The sequence below is a fragment of the Engystomops pustulosus genome, chromosome 5, assembly GCF_040894005.1.
Source record: "Engystomops pustulosus chromosome 5, aEngPut4.maternal, whole genome shotgun sequence".
Taxonomy (NCBI): domain Eukaryota; kingdom Metazoa; phylum Chordata; class Amphibia; order Anura; family Leptodactylidae; genus Engystomops; species Engystomops pustulosus.
Window position 1 is genome coordinate 14,319,691 of NC_092415.1, and position 19,282 is coordinate 14,338,972.

Consider the following 19,282-nt stretch of genomic DNA (forward strand, 5'->3'; position numbering starts at 1 on the left):
TCCACCAAAAAAGGAGGGTCATGCCAGTTGGGTTTTGATGGGTATCGAAAGTTTGTACATATTCAACTCTAAGTCAGTGTTGGACTGGTTACCATTGTATCAGAGGATCATCCAGTGGACCCAATGATGGGCTAATTAGGTCCAGCAGAAGACATCCCAATTTGGAGGCTACTGTGATCATTCTCCTATGGGCTGATGGAGGTTGTACCCCCAGGATCTTTTTATCTGGTGGACAAAAGAAACCCCAGCCCAACATTGTTCTCAGTACAGATAATTTGATCAGCGTCAGTAATGATAGTCACCAATTCCAAAAACCTAACTACTCCATAGGTTTAACCCAGTTCCTAAGTAAGTTGACCTTATTTCCTAATTTATATGGGTACCAACCATTCTCAATCTTTCAGACCATGAGAAACATTAGGATTAGATAGGACAAGTGGGACCCTTGCTTCTCCTATGATCTGCCAAGGGTGTTCTATGTGTCATAGATAGTGGGGTGATACTGGAGTCTTGGTTGTTTTAGGATGGGAAGAATCCAAGAATCTAAAGAACATCACCCAATGATATGAAGAACTTACAAAATGGACTAACTGGACCCAGTACTATAAGTCAACAGGCCTAAGCACTGAGACACAATGGGGCACATTTACTTACCCGGTCCTGTCGCGATGCCCGAGGTCCGCCGGAGTTCACCTTCTTCTTCCCGGTGCATGTGAGTGCATTGTCTTGCGACACAATTTGAATTGTAAGTCCCGTAATTAGTCCAAATTGGTTGGGTTGTACATCGGCCACGCCCCACCCCCCTTTGTGTCGCAATTGTGCCAAAATCCTATCGGGGGCGCCAAAAACACCACTTAAATGTGGCGCAAATCGGAAATAGTTAGAAAACCTGACGAAAATGTGCAGAGCGGAGCCTTAGTAAATGTGCCCCATTGTTTCCCTTATAACTTTAGGAAACCTCCATTGGTTCCTCCAACACTAGCTGTTACCTGCCATCCGATAGGTTCCCTAGGTCCTGACCTTACGGTTACTATACTATAGTAATGTCATAATCGCAACATACGGGAATCTCACCTTTTACCGCAACATCCTGCCACTCGTCACACGCTGAACTATAAACATCTTGTAAGTTATACTCAGAAAAACCTCTCAGGTGAAGTCTACAAAGTTCTTCGAAGAATAGGGAACATGTGAAACAATGGGGTAAAATACATTGGATTGAAATTTGAGGGACTTGTTGTGACTCTCATCTAATTGAAGAACACATGTCCACTGACAAGGTCAAGATAACCTTGACACATTCTGGAAGAAACTAATTGGGGAGGTAGAAGGAAACCGTGGCTTAAAGACGTTAGTCACTGTTCTGTCATGTGAGGTCCCGGAAGTCAGATCTCCACCTTATATCTTTTTGCCATTGCCAAATCCCCCCCCCCCCCCCCCAAATTTTTTATATGTGTTTGTTGGAAAACCAAGTGCTAACATTAAGTGGGATGTCAGGAGATCCTGAACAGTAAATCTCTAGTATCCGGAAGACAATCTTGGTAACACGGGGCAATCTATGGGCAGCCATTTCGGAAGTTTTCCAAAAACTTTTCTTCAAAGAGTCTTCTCTGTATTCTCAATGTTTGATACTGACGGGGAACTATCTCCCTTTAGCATGCTGACCTCAGTGTGAAGCTAAATCTCTCAGCCGGGCTGTCCTGTCCGCGAGTGTCCACTCAGGGCACAAGAGGATTAACCATTCTGTGAGCTCAAGCTGTGAGTCAGTGTTGTAATGTGTCTGCAATGTGCCAACACAGTTTTTTCAAGTTCACGCAATCGTGTGTAATTCTGCACTGGCACACAGTCTCCCATATTGTTGCCGTAATCCTAAGATCAACTGTACGCCTCTACAGCTCTCCGGGAAAAATACAGGAGGAAAAAAAGGTCTGCTTTTTTAAAAACACAACGCCTCGCTCTCCTCAGGTCGCCTTTGACCTTCTTTTGTTAAACATGGACCGTGTAAAAACAATTCATCAGGGTCAGTGGTTATGGAAGAAGATTGCTAACATGCTGGGATGTGGAAGTGCTGTGGCCACATGGGACGTGCTCTCTGCTCCCACCAGGGAAAGACCTGACACCACTCCTGACATGTCTATTATAGAAACCACTTGTATCCCACATAATATACCAATCCTAGTTTTTTTTTAGAATAACTTGATTTTTTTCCCCAAAGTCTACTAAACTATGATCTTGATCCCACCATAGATATGGATTTCCGATTTGTACAGGTTTGAGCAAAAAGAGTGCAGGCTCAAATTATCTTTGAAGTCTTGGAGAAATATGGAAGGTAATTTAGTTACCTAAAATGTAACCACAAATAAAAGCCCAAAATCGAAAGATGTTCCCCAACTGACCACGACCACCTAATTTACACCACAAATTTTTCCATGGATTTTACCATCAAACAAAATCCCACTACAATTAAAATTTGGGAAGATGCCGCTCTCTGTATATAGTGCATCTTCATCCAAATCTGCGCCAGAAAGCCAACTGTGGATTGTGACCCAATATTTGTCCTGGATTTTCCAGCTGAGCGTATTGTGTGAGCTGACCTTTTGAGTCGGCCTCATATCGCCATTATAGTTGCCTTTTATCCTAATAGTCCCCTCTGTGTAATCATAAATTCCCATTCTTGAGATTGGTTGAGGACAGGTTCACTCACAAGAATACCGAACAAATCAAATTTGGTTCCAAGATGTAGAATTCCGAGAACTTGGAATGTTTGGAGAACTTTGAAGAAGACGTTGACATTGGGTTGCCAACTTCATACATGACCGTCGAAAGAGCTATTCACTGGACTGAAACTTTATCTAATCCTAGACATATATGAAAAGGTCAAATCTTTGGAGACAACTAAAACGTTGGGTTGTTGATTGGTGGTACCTTAGAACCCAACCAATATGTAGACATTCTACCACTAGTGACCTCAACGGAGGGAAGGTACGTCTTTGAAATTGAGTTGAAAGGTTTTAGATCAACTGGAACATCCTTTGGCCTACAGGATCTTGCTGAAATACCCAACGTGGCAAATCCTCATCCAACTGAAACCACGAATGAATGGCAGAACTTGACGGATAGCCACCAACCCTCCTTGCTTTGTCCTCCATCTATTTGGCACCACTCTGTGTAGATGACACAGCCTTCAGTAGCTGCTGTTCAGTCTGTACTCGGGATGGACTATTTTTGGGAATAGAGGGATCTATGAGTGACTGTTATACAATCTTGGCAATGAATTGGCCGTGTTCTCGCAGTGTCTAGGAGTGACGGAATTAGTGGGAAATAATCATGCCAGATGGAAGGGAGGTCATTCAGAGTATAATTTTTATTGCAACATTAACCACAAGCTGTTCGCTGTGACCTTTTATTATACTACTAAGAAAAAAACTCTGCACCCTGATGTTGCCATAGATGAGCATAGAGGTAATGGAAGTGTCATCTCATTGGCTGTTCTTCTTATTTACATTAAAGAACTTTATCATAAAAGGAAGTAACTTTAAAGGTTGTGGAAGTTGCTTTACACTTTGGCCTCCGAGCCAGGGGGGTGCAGTCGCCCACCTCCCCCATTATGGGACCTTATTGCTGTTCTTGACATGTCATAGTTAGGGGATGATATTGTAAATTTTTCATTCGAGTTCTGTTGTTACATTGTTGCAGAACGGCCCCAAAGAGACAGAATTTTTGGGGAAAATTAAGAAAACAGAATTCTTACCCCTCCCTGAGACTTCTTCTCCTGAAAAGCCACCGACGATGACAATCATTCTGCACCTGACATCAGGACCAATCCCGGACCCCCACTTAACGCCAGGGATTGGTCCACTCATCACATGCCCAATGAACGTGGCATCATCACCGACGGAAAATTGCAGTGGGAGCTGTGAGCCCCCGCAGGAGCCAGGAACGCCCTCTGAAGGGGTAAGTATTGCAATTTCTTACACTTATGGCCCTCCGATTAAAGCAGAAACCCCCTTTAAGTTGGTCTCTCTGTCCCTATTATAAATCATTACTATCAGATTAGTGGGGGCCTGACATCTAAATCAAATAACCTATGGACTAACACAAAAAGACAGGATGCCCTCATGTAGTACAATATCAAAGCTTTATTCCACAAATCAATATAAAACCAATTAACATGAGCACTTAAAAGAAATCCTAAAACCCCCATTTGTATTGTGGCAGCTTATACATATACATACAAATCGGCAATCACATGTATAAGTAGTTATATTCTAAGAAAATGCAAATGAGAGACCAATATAAGGCATAAGTCACATTTCATACAGGTATTGTGAATTCTCCCTATTGCATAAGCCAAGTAAATATCTACCTTGAATATAAATATGTATAATTACCTATACATAGTGAACAGTGATATGATGGGGTATGCAGGAACAGTGTCCCAAATAAATCAAATAACCAATGTCAGATTACTAACCCACAATATCTAAACATATCTTTGAAAACAGCAGTACAACTATCCCTATATTGTTCCTCTCCATGCTTGTAAAGTTCCACATCTATGCATATTCATGTTTTTGTAGCTCAGACGCACCTCCAGCTTTCTGATTGACAAGGGGTGTGCTTTCTCCAGAGTCAACTTGGCTCTGTTACATCATTCACCCCTCAGTTAGGAATGAGAGAAATGCTGGTTGTATGTGACTGACTCACTGAAGCCAGCTCCCTCATTTACCCCTCTCTCAGGAATTCTCTTCAGGTAGTCACACAGCCAGTGTCTTCCTCAGGGAGATGGGAGTGAGCTCGACATGCGGCTAAGCTGGAAGAACATGAAGCTGTTCAAAGGAAAGATGATGATTGGACTCTTATGACGTCATTTGCATAGATGGTGAGTCAACTTTATGAACGGACTGTGGAACTTTGCAGGCATGGGAAGGAACAATATATGGATAGTTGTACTGCTGCATACTTACCCTGCTCCTTGATTTGCTTCCCGCACTGCTCTGGAACTTCTTTTTGGCAGTTTGCCTTGATGGAAGCACCCTAGGAGTTTTCCAGATTCCTGAAACACTCTCTTAAATAGGAGCATTAATGTAGTATCCCAGGTCGGCCACTACACCCTGTACAGAGCTCTTGTATGAATATTATCAGTGACGCAGCTGCTGCTTCCACCTGGTCATTGGTTTTCCGGAGGGTTAAACCCCCAATGATCGGTATCAATCAGGCCCCTTAAAAGTATTAAACCAGCTCATACATGTAACCATCCACTGTGAATCAACAAGTCCTTAGCTTTTTTATACATATGAGACAGAGAAAGTTGACTATTGACAGCTAAGAATAAATTGCATCAAAAATGATAAAATCTACAGTGAAAAAATCTGAAAAATTGAATTTCTGTAGAATTAAAATTTGCATCACATCGACTATATATAGAAACTCTACAGTATCTCTGCTACATGTGGACACACCCTTAGTGGAGCAATAAGACATCATAGTATGTGCGTCCACCGTGTGCGGATACCGGACCTCCAGGATTCCCTGTAGCCGGTCATTGTATCATCCAATGTATCACATGGAAGGGATGACCTCAAAAGTTCTCTAAAATGACAGGATTTTGATTCACCTCCCCCCACGGCCTTCCTGTTTCGATAAGCTGGGTGTTAACATCTCGTCGGATCCATCGCAGGAAGTGGTCGGCTCAGTAACTCGAGATTGTGATAATTCTTTCCTCTTCATTTTCCTCGTTGCTAAAAAAAAAAAAAATAGGTGATAATAAGGTCTCGCCGCGAACCGTAATGGAAAAAGCGTAATCTAATAGCATCATCCAAAGCCGGCCCGGAATTATCAGCTCTTCTGGCTTTTATGTTTATCATATACGGGATGTTAAAGGGATTTTTGCGGAATCCTACTAGACGTAAAATTGATGGTATTTGATATTGGATATGTATGATACAAGTCCTGTCCCGTTCTCCAACCCAGGAGAACTATACTATGGATCCCAATGCAAAATCTTGCACCCATAGACCCTTCACCAGTGTCTTATCATGTGGCAGAGGGGCAAATGGGAACCTCCAATGTCAGAACCTCGATGTAACCTCCCCCTGAATAGTAATGACCCTCCCCAAAATGGTATTCTGCAGCTATTTGCTATTGATTACTGAGAATAGGTGATCAATATCAGATCAGTAAGGGTCCAGCACTAGAGGTGAACGGACATGACTGAGGGTTCGGCGTTCAGGAGAAGTAATGACCTTCCCTAAAATTATATTCTACAACTATTTATGATTGATGGTCAGGTTCGGCGTTTGGGATTGACCGTCTGACCTTGACCCTGAACAGCCAATCCAGCAAATTGTGTCCCTCTGGCCAATCATAGCCATGGCTAATTGATAAGGAAGTCAACTTGCCAGTTCCCCTGCCAATCCAGAAATATGTCCAATTCAGGTAGGGGAACCGGAATGCTGAACCCGAAACCAACTATCTGGTCTCCTCATCTCTACCCAGCATCACTACAGATCTGCTATACCAAGGGGTCAAGGGATCTTTGCAGCTTATTCCCATTTAAGTGACTGAGCTGTAATACCAAGCACAGCCACTATACATAGTATGACACCAAGCTTGAGAAGCAGTGAGCATGTTCTTCAAAAAGCTGATCTGAAGGAATGCTGGATGTTGTCGAACCTAACTCTTCCCCTATGGCTCACCTATGCTAGAATACCCCTTTAAGGACCAATATAAGTTAGTATATATACTGAATTAAACACATATCTTCATGACACTGAAGTTCATAGTTCTGGATTTGTCCCTCAAAAATCTTAGTTTATGTTCCAAAAACTAAGAGCTTTCTTCACTGTGTTGAGTATGGTCTCTATTCAGTATGGTAAGGCAGGTGGCTGGAAAGAGCTTCACCTTCTTGGCTGAAAGTCGATCAATACGTTGAGCAATCCAACCAATTTTAATAGAATATTACAAGAATCTCATTGAGACAAACTGTCCACGAAGATACAAAGATTTCCTATTGTTTCCTCAAGCCTAAGCCCATCCTGACCCTCCCAAATGCACATGTACTTGCTCAAAAGAACCGCAGGGGTGGGTCACTTTGAGCTCATTTGCATATATCAATGAATGAGCCTTACTATGACATATCCTACATAGATTTATAGGATAGTTGTGATTGATGAGACCTGGTGAGGGTACTTAGTGTCGATACTATGGAATACTACACAAGTTAGCTCCTTTTAGCTCTTTTTTAACTTTTTACCCATTCACTTGGTCTCTTCAATGAGAACTAGTGACCCCCCCCCCCCTCCAAGAGCTGAGATATAATGGAGAAGACTATATTTTAAGATTCCTACCTCTATATACACAGATGATAATCCAAAAAGACACCATTAATATGAAGTATTACATCCGCCTCTTCTTTGAGGTGTAACACCCGAGGCAATGTTGTCTTTTAACCTTGTCCCATCACCTGTCAGACTATCTATCAACGAAATAAAAAAAAGCCCTAAATACCCAGAATCCTTGCTGGAAGCGAGGAACTAAACAGTTGTAAACTCAGCTGTGTTGTCTCAAAGTTTTCTTTGACATCACTGGAGGCCACTTGTAGCTTCTCCAGCTCTTTCAGTTTGAGGCCTGAAGCATCTCCAGATACATTGATGTGGAGACGAAGGCACGAGAAGTCAGTGCTGGTGAAAGAGGACGTTTTGCTGTAGACCACCCCATGTTATTAGTAAAATTAGGGAATTTGTCGTTAAAAATTTAGCTTTTTACTGGCTCAGAATTTCCCAGGAGGAACATCAAGCGGGGTTATGGCCCCAACAAGTCCAAGCAATATCCACATCTGCTTTGATCTTGTTCCGTTTCATATTCTAATTATTGTAATGAAAACTGTGAGAGATTTATGTTATAAATGACTTATATTGGTCATAGGAGATTCTCATTCACAAACCTCTGCCTGACTGAGCGGCATCGGACTCTCCTCAGTGGTCCTACAGGACTTCATCAGACGTAACAGATCCGAGAGTCCTTCCTCAGGTCACTGATCGTGTAGAGGCATATTTATAGGAGCTCCAAGCTATAGGTCCCTCTAGTACACGAGAAGATACACGATGCCTCAGGGGTCTGCTGTCTGCCACCTGAGGCAAGATGCTCATCTCGCTTCATGGCAGATGCGGCCTTGATGATAGGTCAGCGTCATGTTCAAGTTAAAACTTGGACAACTTGAGATGGGGTTGTCCAAAATAAACTAGGCCCAACCATGGAAAACCATGGAATGACTCCATAAACCTGATGGCCGTTATGACAGGACAAAAATGGGAATATGAAAACTGATTCTCAATCCTCTTAGTTGTATCCATTTAGAAGAGAGACATAGGACATTGGTGAAACTTTAAGAAAAAGATTCAAAGAAATAGAAAGGAAAAGAAGCAGCGATAGAAAGTCAGATAAGAGGCCACCACATCCTGGACGGAGCCTCGTAACCAGCGCTTTGGAGGATTCATGTGAATTCACCAAAAAAAGATAGATTTGCTATACTTCACAAAATTTGCCATTTCATCATCAACAAGGATATATCCCCCTCCCATTATTACACATATGATAGCAACAGGGGGAAAGCTATGAGGGGTTCAAACGGGTCCGTAAAATAAACTTGGGCCTTGAGCCAAAAGGTTCCTCTATAACGGAGGTGCACTAGACATTTGAGTGTTATAAGGATATGTTCAGATTTCTTGTCAAGTTTTCACAAAATTTTTCATGTATATGGGGTTGTTCCTGCATCATCCTGCATCATTCAATATACTCAAGACTAGAGATGAGCGAACACACTCGTCAGAGCTTGATGCTCGTTCGAGTATTAGTGTACTCGAAACAGCTCATTGCTCGGACGAGTATCTCAGCGGCTGGAGATCGAGCATTTAGTTAACGAAACACAGTGAAGAACAGTGAAGAATACAATTAAAACCGTGAACACAGGATCATTTAAGTGAAGAACACAGTGAAGAACACATTGCAGATGTTCGGTACATCTGCTAACTTATCCGAAGACACGCGTGCAGAACGGTGTTCTTCACAATAGTATGTGAAGAACATTATGTGTGAAGAACACATTGCAGATGTATGGAAACGAGCACTCGAGCATTTTAGTGCTCGCTCATCTCTACTCAAGACCTATTCAGATGAATGGGACAAATGTACGCATTTCTGCAAGAAAGTTTGACTATACTCTTGGTCTACATATGGACACTATCATGAGTTGCTTTGACCATGTTAAGTAGGCAATCCTATGGACATTCTAAAAACCTCCATGAGAACCTGGATCTACCAGCTGTCTCAGTGGCATAACTGGGAAGTCACAGCTTTGGACAATGAATGGCCTCCTCGTCCATAGAATGTCACTTCGTTGACCATGAGAGGTCACTTCCTTTGTTATCTCTGGGTCCAAAGAGGTCATTCGTTGGCCGAAACAGGTCCTGCGACCAGCCAAAACTTTGCAGTGCCGAAAACTGTAAGTTTAGTAGGGTAGTATGCTTTAAATCCCCCCACTCAGCTTCCACCATCGACCTTCTACCATTCAGATATTAGTATATTTTTGATCTGGCAGAAAAGTTTTTGGACCAAAAGAGAGGTCCTAAGTGTGACTGGTACCTCTGCATTCCCTAGATCTTTTTCCTTGAGGTTCTACCAACAAATGAAGTGACAAAGGTTCTATGTTCACCTTCCCAACTCAATCCTGGCTGAGGGGGCACCTTTACTATCGTAGTTGGACACTCCAATGAGGGAGCTATCAACCTAACAGTAGAAATGCAGAACAAACCGGTAGAATAGGACTTTGGCCATGGAAACCCAAAGTGCCTACAGAGACTGAGCCTTAGTACATCTGCCAAGTTTTAAAGAATCACAGGAGTCATTGAAGCACTTTATGAGATGCAGAACAGGTCACTCCCTTTGAACTCCTGGACTCACATTACATAATCTATTCCACAGAAGAAGAAAACCTTCCAGATTACCGGAGCGGCAGGTTCATGACGACTCCTGGACTGTGGGAACACAACCCGCATCACCCAAACAAAGGCGCATACTAATGACTTAATGCTATCCTCTCCCTGCTTGTTGTGTAATAAGATTATTATTGCTGATGGCTTGGGAGGGTCAGAGTGCATGTATAATTATCCAGACGTCTACAGGTTACGAGAGGAGCTCGTAGGAGGACGGATACAGGCAGCAGACGTTATGCAATACCAGGGATATGTGCCGTCTCCAGGACAGACGCCTCCTTGTATATTACCTTATAGTAAGGGATATGAGCTGTTACCTAATTCTGTATAATAGGGAATAATTGGCCATTCCATGCATGTAGTATACGGGAGCGTACAGAACTACCCATTACTCTACGAGGGCCCGCCTACATGGGCCAACCAGTGGGGCAACAATGGACTATAGAATTAGTTCCCAATGGTTGACACAGTTAAAAGGGTTGTCCTATAAAACTAAGTCACAGAGTTAAAGGTCCTACCTCTGAGACCTACCAATGGGTATACTCATTGGACTGGAGCTCTACTCACATCTAGCTGCTGGTGGACAGTGACCAGGAGATGCTCCACAGAAGTCAATGGACCGCCAGTCACACCAATGCACTAACTCTAAGCATTCAGACCCCCAGCGATCTGTAACTTTTAACAACTCCATTATCCCATGACCGGAGAGTCTCTACAAGGGCGCTAGAGGACCCGGCACATCCATACACTCCATACGCAGCCTAATACAATCCCATAACACTTTAATTCCCAATGGAAGCCCTGCTGGAGATATAAATTGTATGGACCTTCAGATAGAAACATATTTCACGTGAGGGTCAACATGGACATGCCGTTAGAAGGTCTGTATTGAACGTTTAACTAGGCGCCAAGATGGACCTTCTAGCAAAAAAATAGATCTAGTTGATGGCATCCATTGACTTTCCAGCTATGGGCCTATGCTGCTGTTCAAGTTCAGGGTCCACAAGGAGTATCCAGTATAGGATGTGCATAGATCTTCCCATGCAGGGTCTACACATTGAAAGATATCTCCAAGGGTCTTCCAGTACAGGATCTACATGGACCTTTCCACCAAGGGTCAACATGGACTTTCTAGAAAAGTAATAGTATGACTCAACAAGTCAAGCATCTACATGAGCTCTCCAGCTAAGGGTCTACAAGAAACTTGCAACAAAACATTACTATGGGTCTTCAAGTTGAGGGTTAAAAGGAATTCCCAACTATGGGTCTGCAAGGATCTTTCAGTATAAGATAACTATAAATGTTCCAACTTAAGGTCTACATGGACTTGCTAGCTCAATCACTGGGAGAAATATTAATTGTTGGAGGCTACTTATGAAATATTTTTATGGATCTTCCAGTGGAGTGTCCACATGGACATCTCAATTAAGGGCCTACATGGCGTTTCCAGCTAAGATTCCACAAGGAACAAAGGAACATGCGGCAAAGGTCCCTCAATCAGGTTCCAACTCAAGTTGAGTGTCTCTATCGACATTGGCTATGAAGCTTCCAGAGATTTTTTGTAATATAGGGTCTACATGGACTTGCAGGTAAAGCCAATTTTCAAAAATATTGATTGTAGGAGTTTGCAAGGACAATCGACTTATTAGGCAACCTCAAAGTTTAAAGAGAGGAGCCCTCTTCCCTTACCTTCTTACATAAAAGGGGAAACATGTTGCACCTTGCTTACCAAAATATTACTCTCTAACGGAGATGGTTGACACTTCTATACATGGGTTGGGTGGAGTAAGCAGGTGACACCAGCGGTGAGTGGAAGGGCAGGTCTAAGACTTCATGACCTCCGGTGGCCCCTGCCCCTGTTCTTTCCTGTATTTGCTTTTTTTAATTTATTTTTGTTGCATTGTTCTTTTGTCTCCCTTCGAGCCGTTATATAAACCTTCTAGAAAACACTATGGGGCAGATTTACTTACCCGGCCCATTCGCGATCCAGCGGCGCGTTTTCTGCGCTGGATTCGGGTCCGGCCGGGATTTATGATGGTAGTTCCTCCGCCGTCCACCAGGTGGCGCTGCTGCGCTGAAGTCCGCTGGAATGCCTCGGAATACACCGGCCTATCCTGGATGAAGGTGAGTGAAATTTCCGCGACACAATTTTTTTTTTAAATGCAGTGGTTTTTCCAAATCCGTCGGGTTTTCGCTCGCGCGCATGCCGGCGCCGATGCGCCACAATCCGATCGTGTGCGCCAAAATCCCAGGGCAATTCAGGTACAATCGGCGCAAATCGGAAATATTCGGGTAACACGTCGGGAAAACGCGAATCGGGCCCTTAGTAAATGACCCCCAATGACATCACATTTATCAAAACTCGTGCAGTCTGCACTATATGCGATTGCCTGTGGCGTGTGCAGAGAGCGGCAGATTCATCAGAACTGGTGTCCGGTCTTCGTGAAACTAGCGTAGACACTTTAATAATTGTGGGCCATTGTCACCAAGTGCATCCTAAAGATACCGACATTACTGGGTCAATGATTAGAATAATTAGAACTTGTTGCAGTCTGAGATGTCCACGCATGGACCAGGAACCCATAGATTGTACTCGACAGTCTACTGAGGAACATTGAAAAGGTTCAACTTTAAAGGTTCTTCTACATGGGCCAAAACTGGGCAGATCTCTGTTAAAGGATCCTGGGAAAGAGTAAGAGAAACCTGGGAATGAGAACTGAGACCTAGCCGGTGTTATCTCCTAAGGTTTCCACCAGGTCATCTCCAGTTTTGACACATTGGGGGCGCATTTACTTCCCCGGTCCTGTCGCGATCCAGCGGGGTGTTCTTTGACGAGGATTTGGGTCTTCCGGCAATTCAGCAAGCTCGTGTGGCCGATATCCGCCGAGGTCCGCCGGAGTTCACCTTCTTCTTCCCGGTGCATGTAAGTGGGTGATTTTACGACACATTTTGTTTTTTAAATTCCACGGTTTTTCCGAATCTGTGAGGTTGTGCGACGGCCACGCCCCCCAATTTCTGTCGCGTGAAAGTTAGCGACAAAAATCGGGATGGGGGGCCGCAGGACCACCCGACGGATTCGGACAAACCGTGAAATTTAAAAAAAGAATTGTGTTGCAAGATCACGCACTTACATGCACCGGGAAGAAGAAGGTGAACTCCGGCGGACCTCGGCGCAGCAGCGACACTGGAAGGAACTCGGATGCACAATCTTAGTGAATTGCACCGGACCCGAATCCACATCGGACAACACACCGCGGGATCGCAACGAGACCGGGTAAGTAAATGTGCCCCAATAACTGTGAGGTGAGTGTATGGGTGCTGTACCTGTGAGATCATTGTATGGGTTCTGTACCTGTGAGATCATTGTATGGGTGCTGTACCTGTGAGGTGCATGTATGGGTGCTGTGAGGTGTATGTATGGGTGCTATGAGGTGTATATATGGGTGCTGTAAGGTGTATGTATGGGTGCTGTAAGGTGTATATATGGGTGCTATGAGGTGTATATATGGGTGCTGTAAGGTGTATGTATGGGTACTGTGAGGTGTATATATGGGTGCTGTGAGGTGTATATATGGGTGCTGTAAGGTGTATGTATGGGTGCTGTAAGGTGTATGTATGGGTGCTGTGAGGTGCATGTATGGGTGCTGTGAGGTGCATGTATGGGTGCTGTAAGGTGCATGTATGGGTGCTGTGAGGTGCATGTATGGGTGCTGTGAGGTGCATGTATGGGTGCTGTAAGGTGCATGTATGGGTGCTGTGAGGTGCATGTATGGGTGCTGTAAGGTGCATGTATGGGTGCTGTGAGGTGTATGTATGGGTGCTGTGAGGTGTATGTATGGGTGCTGTGAGGTGTATGTATGGGTGCTGTGAGGTGTATATATGGGTGCTGTGAGGTGTATATATGGGTGCTGTGAGGTGTATATATGGGTGCTGTGAGGTGTATGTATGGGTGCTGTGAGGTGTATGTATGGGTGCTGTACCTGTGAGGTGTATGTATGGGTGCTGTAAGGTGTGTGCATGTATGGGTGCTGTGAGGTGTATGTATGGGTGCTGTGAGGTGCATGTATGGGTGCTGTAAGGTGCATGTATGGGTGCTGTGAGGTGTATATATGGGTGCTGTGAGGTGTATGTATGGGTGCTGTGAGGTGTATGTATGGGTGCTGTACCTGTGAGGTGTATGTATGGGTGCTGTAAGGTGTGTGCATGTATGGGTGCTGTGAGGTGTATGTATGGGTGCTGTGAGGTGTATATATGGGTGCTGTGAGGTGTATGTATGGGTGCTGTGAGGTTTATGTATGGGTGCTGTGAGGTGTATGTATGGGTGCTGTGAGGTGTATGTATGGGTGCTGTGAGGTGTATGTATGGGTGCTGTGAGGTGTATGTATGGGTGCTGTAAGGTGCATGTATGGGTGCTGTGAGGTGTATGTATGGGTGCTGTGAGGTGTATGTATGGGTGCTGTGAGGTGTATGTATGGGTGCTGTGAGGTGTATGTATGGGTGCTGTGAGGTGTATGTATGGGTGCTGTGAGGTGTATGTATGGGTGCTGTAGGTTTATGGGTTCCGTACCTGCAGGTGACACACGAGTCCAGTCATAGAAGAAAAACTGAATTTATCTACAAAAATCCGTCATTTCCTCTTACGATAAATATTTTCCGGATGAGCGCTTGTGGTTACTCGGCAGAATGTTTCCCAAATTCCGATGCTATTTATCCATAATAGGGGGGGGGGGGAGCAGCGATGAGTAGATCCTCGCTCCAAACATCTCCTCACAACTTCCAGCCAAGAATCCAGACTCCCCCGAAGATGGCGACGTCCACAGATATTTATTATTGTAAATCCACAGAAAAAAATCCAAAAAGTGTCACCCGGGGGCGGGGCTTAGTGCCACCCTGAAAAACACAAAGAGGGAAAGAGCCAATTAGAGATCAGAACATCAACGGAACCCCCCAACCCCCCCACCCTGCTGTCATCATCAATGGGGGTAACGTAGACTCCGCCCCTTTAAATGATGACTTCAGGCTAACATACAGGGGCGCAGGTTTGTTTTCTTTCATTTTTGATACCTTTCATGGAGATCATTTGCAACTTCTTTTTTAAAAAGTCACAAGTTTTGGCGCAAAATTTACTTATAATCCATGTGCCCCACCAGGAAATATTTGATGTGAGGAGGCGCAGCCTGACATCACAGGGGCGTTATCTCTCATGCTCCTCCCCCTTAGGCAGGACACAAATGTATCAGTTTGGAACATTCCATTTCATATTACTTTCTTAAAGGGCCGGTCACCTATATGTGTGCATGGAGGGACTCAGTGCTAGTGACACAGCAGTGTGAGGACACACCCTCAGTGCACTAGGAGAAGCTACAATCCTGGAATATAAATCCATATATCACAGTCCTGCTGCTACTAACAGCAAACACAAAGGTTTGATTACACGTCTCTCCAGGGACAATACCTAACGCCGACTGCAAAGAGCACAGAGCACAGCAGTGTGAGAAAGCGCTCCTAGTGCTATTTAAAATAGCTACCATCCTATATTACAAAGAAAAATCACAGTCCTGCTGCTACAAACAACAAACAAAAAGTAAGATTCAACAGTTCTCTGTGAACCCAAATGCTCTCCTAATCCTGGCTGCAGAGCGCACAGAAGTGTAAGGACCCACCCCCAGTGCACTTAGAGAAGCTTCCATCCTGGAGTATAAATCCATGTTCACAGTCCTGCTTCTACTAGCAACATATACAAATGATTTGATTACACTTCTCTCCAGGGCCAGGACAACATAAAATCCTGGCTGCAGAGAGCACTGAGCACAGCAGGGTGAGGGCACACCCACAGTTTACTCAGAGAAGCTACAATCCTTGAATATAAATCCACGTTCACAGTCCTGCTGCTACTAACAACATACACAAAGGTCTGATTACACATCTTTCCAGGGACAATACGATGGCTGCAGTCTACATGGTGACAGATCCCTATAACAGCCGCTGCGGATGAGGGAGCAGTCTAGACGCTCCGCTGTAACATCAACAGTCTAGACCCAGGGCCAGTACATCCCATCTACAGGAGGGAGAGAGTCTAATATAGGCCTGGGGTCTCTGCACTGAGCTGCTCTCATGTAGCAGAGCTGAGCCAGTGTCATGTAGCAGAGCTGAACCAGTGTCATGTAGCAGAGCTGAACCAGTGTCATGTAGCAAAGTGCAACACCCTCGCCGATGCAATGGCGAGGTAGTGCTTGCGAATACGTCCCACCTGTAGGTAACACCACATTGCACTACATGGTCCTTATAGGATCAAAGGGGAGATTGCAGTGGTTAATCCTGCCTGGCAAGGCAGATGTTAATATGTGATGTAATTTCTATTATCCAATGATATGTGTTGCATCCTGTCTCTGTGCACTGAGAGGTAATTGGAGGAGCAGCCACCACCTGACCAAAGGGAGGTAATAAAACCTCTGGCCAGGAATGTTCTGGAGGATTCCAGTATGAGGTCCTAGAGAGAAATCTCTCCCAGGAGAGAGACCGGTCCTAGTCAGGCCCTCTGGGTCTGCAGGACACAAGCAGAGAGCAGTTAGCTGAGCAGCAGCTCAGAGTCTCTAGTATACCAGACCAGTGCAGGAAGAGCCTAGCCCCTGCCTGAAGTGGAAGATTAGACTAGAGCTAGTGTAGTGAGGAAAAGGGGTATCATCCTACCTTCAAGGGTGATACCTGAAGAGATCCAGGACCGAGCTGAAGCCTCCTCTAAGGACACAGCTGCCTCCCAGCCTGCTCTTACATCCAGGCTGGTGAAATACATCCTGTGGCTCCCTCCAAATACCTCTCCAGTACTCCACCTGTTAAAGACACGTTTTCTGCAGTTCCTGCCGGTTGAAATAAACGAACTGTAAGTTGTTTTCTTCAACTTCTGTCTCCGTCTGGTCCCTGCTACTACAACTACCCTCATCACCGGCACCCTGTCCATCACCCAGAGACTCACACTCGGGACATTAAGGGGTTGCCCCAGGGAGATCCGCTATAGCAGCCGCTCCCTCATCATTTCTTGCCAACACCACCCTGCTGGAGACCTGCCAGGCTGTAGGACAGCCCTCCGGTTCCCCCGTACCAAGCACCGTGACAATAGCGTGCTTAGGCCGCAACCGCCAGCCACTCCGGTACAGCGGGCCCCGGCTGACTCCAGGCCTCCCCTTTAAGGCTAGGCCCCGGTGGGGGATGTTGCAAGTGGCGTCACGAACAGGATTGATACTTCTGTGCCTTATTACGGCATTAAAGACTTTCCTTTATTAAAAAGACTGTGCTGCCTAACCCTGCTGCCATCCGGGTTTAGGCCCAAGGACTTGTGTGTTTCTGGAATGAACTGTGTTATACTGCTGCCACGTGCGGTCGAGCGCCGCTCCCGCACTCCAGAGGTTAATCCTGGCAAGAACTGTACCAACTCTGCTACATCCGGCGCTGCCGCGCCCGAAGATTTTTACCTCAGAAACTGTGGCGCAGCAAATAATTCCAGCCCGCCAAAATCTTCACTGGCGGGAAACCCAGATGACGCATAAAGCTCCACCCACGCGCGAAGCGCGCGAACCCCGCCTCCTGTGGCGCAGGAAAAATTAGAGCCCGCCACAGCTCTTGGCGGGAAGGACTCGGACTCCTCCCACTGGCTCGAGGCGGACTTCCTGCCCTGCCTCAGAGAAGCGCCAGAACTGGAGTGGACTTTGGACAGAGAGGACAACGCCATGTGGGGTCCTCCGCCTTTCCCTCCTGTGGAGCGTCCGGAGTTTTATGAGGTCTTAGAGACTATGGTGGTGGTCTCTGCGCAGCCCGTCCGAAGACCCTCCACTGGACATCGGCTGCACCGAGGATTGACTCGGGCCTTCGTCACCAGGACATGCTACCAAACGGTGACGCAGTAACAAATCCCACCCGGGCGGTTCCTCGTCCCTATCCCGGCTACCATCCCGGTACCGCGGGTCCACGTGGAGGCGCCACGTGGGGAGGCCCCGACTCCTGCTGAGCCAACGCCTGGGCCTAGTGTGGCCGCTCCACCTGCTCCGAGGCCTACTACTCCTGCTGCGCGGCCTGCTAGCCCCGCTGTAGTGGTTCCTGACCCTCCGGTGGTTCCTGCTCCTGTTCCGGCACCGACCTGTCGTCCAAGGAGATCCGAGCCTGAACCGGAGCCACGAGCCCCAGCACCGAAACCTCCGCAGCCTCAAGGCCGAGGTGAGGCCGCCCGCCGGCGACTCCGAGACGCTGTCTCGGACCAGCGACGCAGAGAGAAGGAGGCCCAGCGGTACATGGCCGGTCGATCTACAGCTGGAGCTTGGGTCGAGAAGAACCGCACCACCGGCATGGTCCGGTTCTTCGACAAGCGGAAGGGCTATGGCTTCGCCACCCAGGACTACACCGGACGGGAAGTATTTATACCCCGCCGGTCCGTCAAGAGACCTGATCTGCCGGAGAGCCTGCACAACCTTAAGCCGGGAGAGTGCATCGAGTTCTCCCTGCAGGAAGGACCTCGAGGACCCTGGGCGGCTGGCGTGATCCGGATCCCCGATTCCAACGAGGACCGCTACTTCCCGCAGGACGACTGGTATGAGGACGACGAGTGGCCGGAGTCTCCGAACACCTCTTCCTCCTCGGCTGCAAGTCCCCGGGCGGTGACCCACGTGAATGCCCCATCCACAGTAATTGTGAGTACGGGTCCCATTGCCATCCATGGGCCGGGCATGATACAGGGCGCCACCCCCACCGGTTCCCCTGCCGGGAGCATTGCCAGGTCCCGCGGCTCTTCTGTGGGAGAAGACATCCCGGCTAGCGAACCTTGTCCGGAGGTTCCATCTAGGCCCGCATCTCCCCTTGCCGGTTACCAATGGGGTGATGACCCGGCCCCGGAAGAACCGGAGCTGGAAGGAGCCGCGGCGCGGCCGCTGGACTCCGTTTATTTTTTCCTGGACCCCTCTGTGGTCCCTGGCTCAGTTGAGCCCCCGGCTGGAACAGCCGACACCCCGGGCGACAGCGCTCCTCCCCCTGAAGGTCCGGAGGATGTTGCTGCACCTGCAGTACCCACTGCTGCCACCGGGTGTCCCCAGCCGGTACCTACTCCCGCTGAGGATGCACAGGATTCCCTGCAGGAGCTGGATCCTGTCTTTGCTGAACCCAGCGATACTGACTAATCCCTGAAGGGCTGTAGCCCACTTCAGGTACTGTAATATTGTACATATTGTGTATATTTCTGTCCTTTCCCCAAAGAGCCAGAGACTTTCCTGAGACTCTTACCCTTATTTATCTCAGTCAAGAGATTA

At 46.5% G+C, this 19,282-nt stretch overlaps 1 long non-coding RNA gene across 3 annotated transcripts in view; it reads right to left on the minus strand.

Annotated features, from left to right (window-relative positions):
• Positions 1-4,119: 4,119 nt before the first annotated feature.
• Positions 4,120-19,282, minus strand: part of LOC140132423 (uncharacterized) — a 126,609-nt gene continuing 111,446 nt past the window's right edge. For all 3 annotated transcript variants that reach the window (XR_011855651.1, XR_011855649.1, XR_011855650.1), the window contains 2 exons: positions 14,560-14,882; positions 4,120-5,741 (listed from right to left, as the gene is read on the minus strand). This is a non-coding gene — a long non-coding RNA (uncharacterized lncRNA). The remainder of the gene's footprint in view (positions 5,742-14,559; positions 14,883-19,282) is intronic.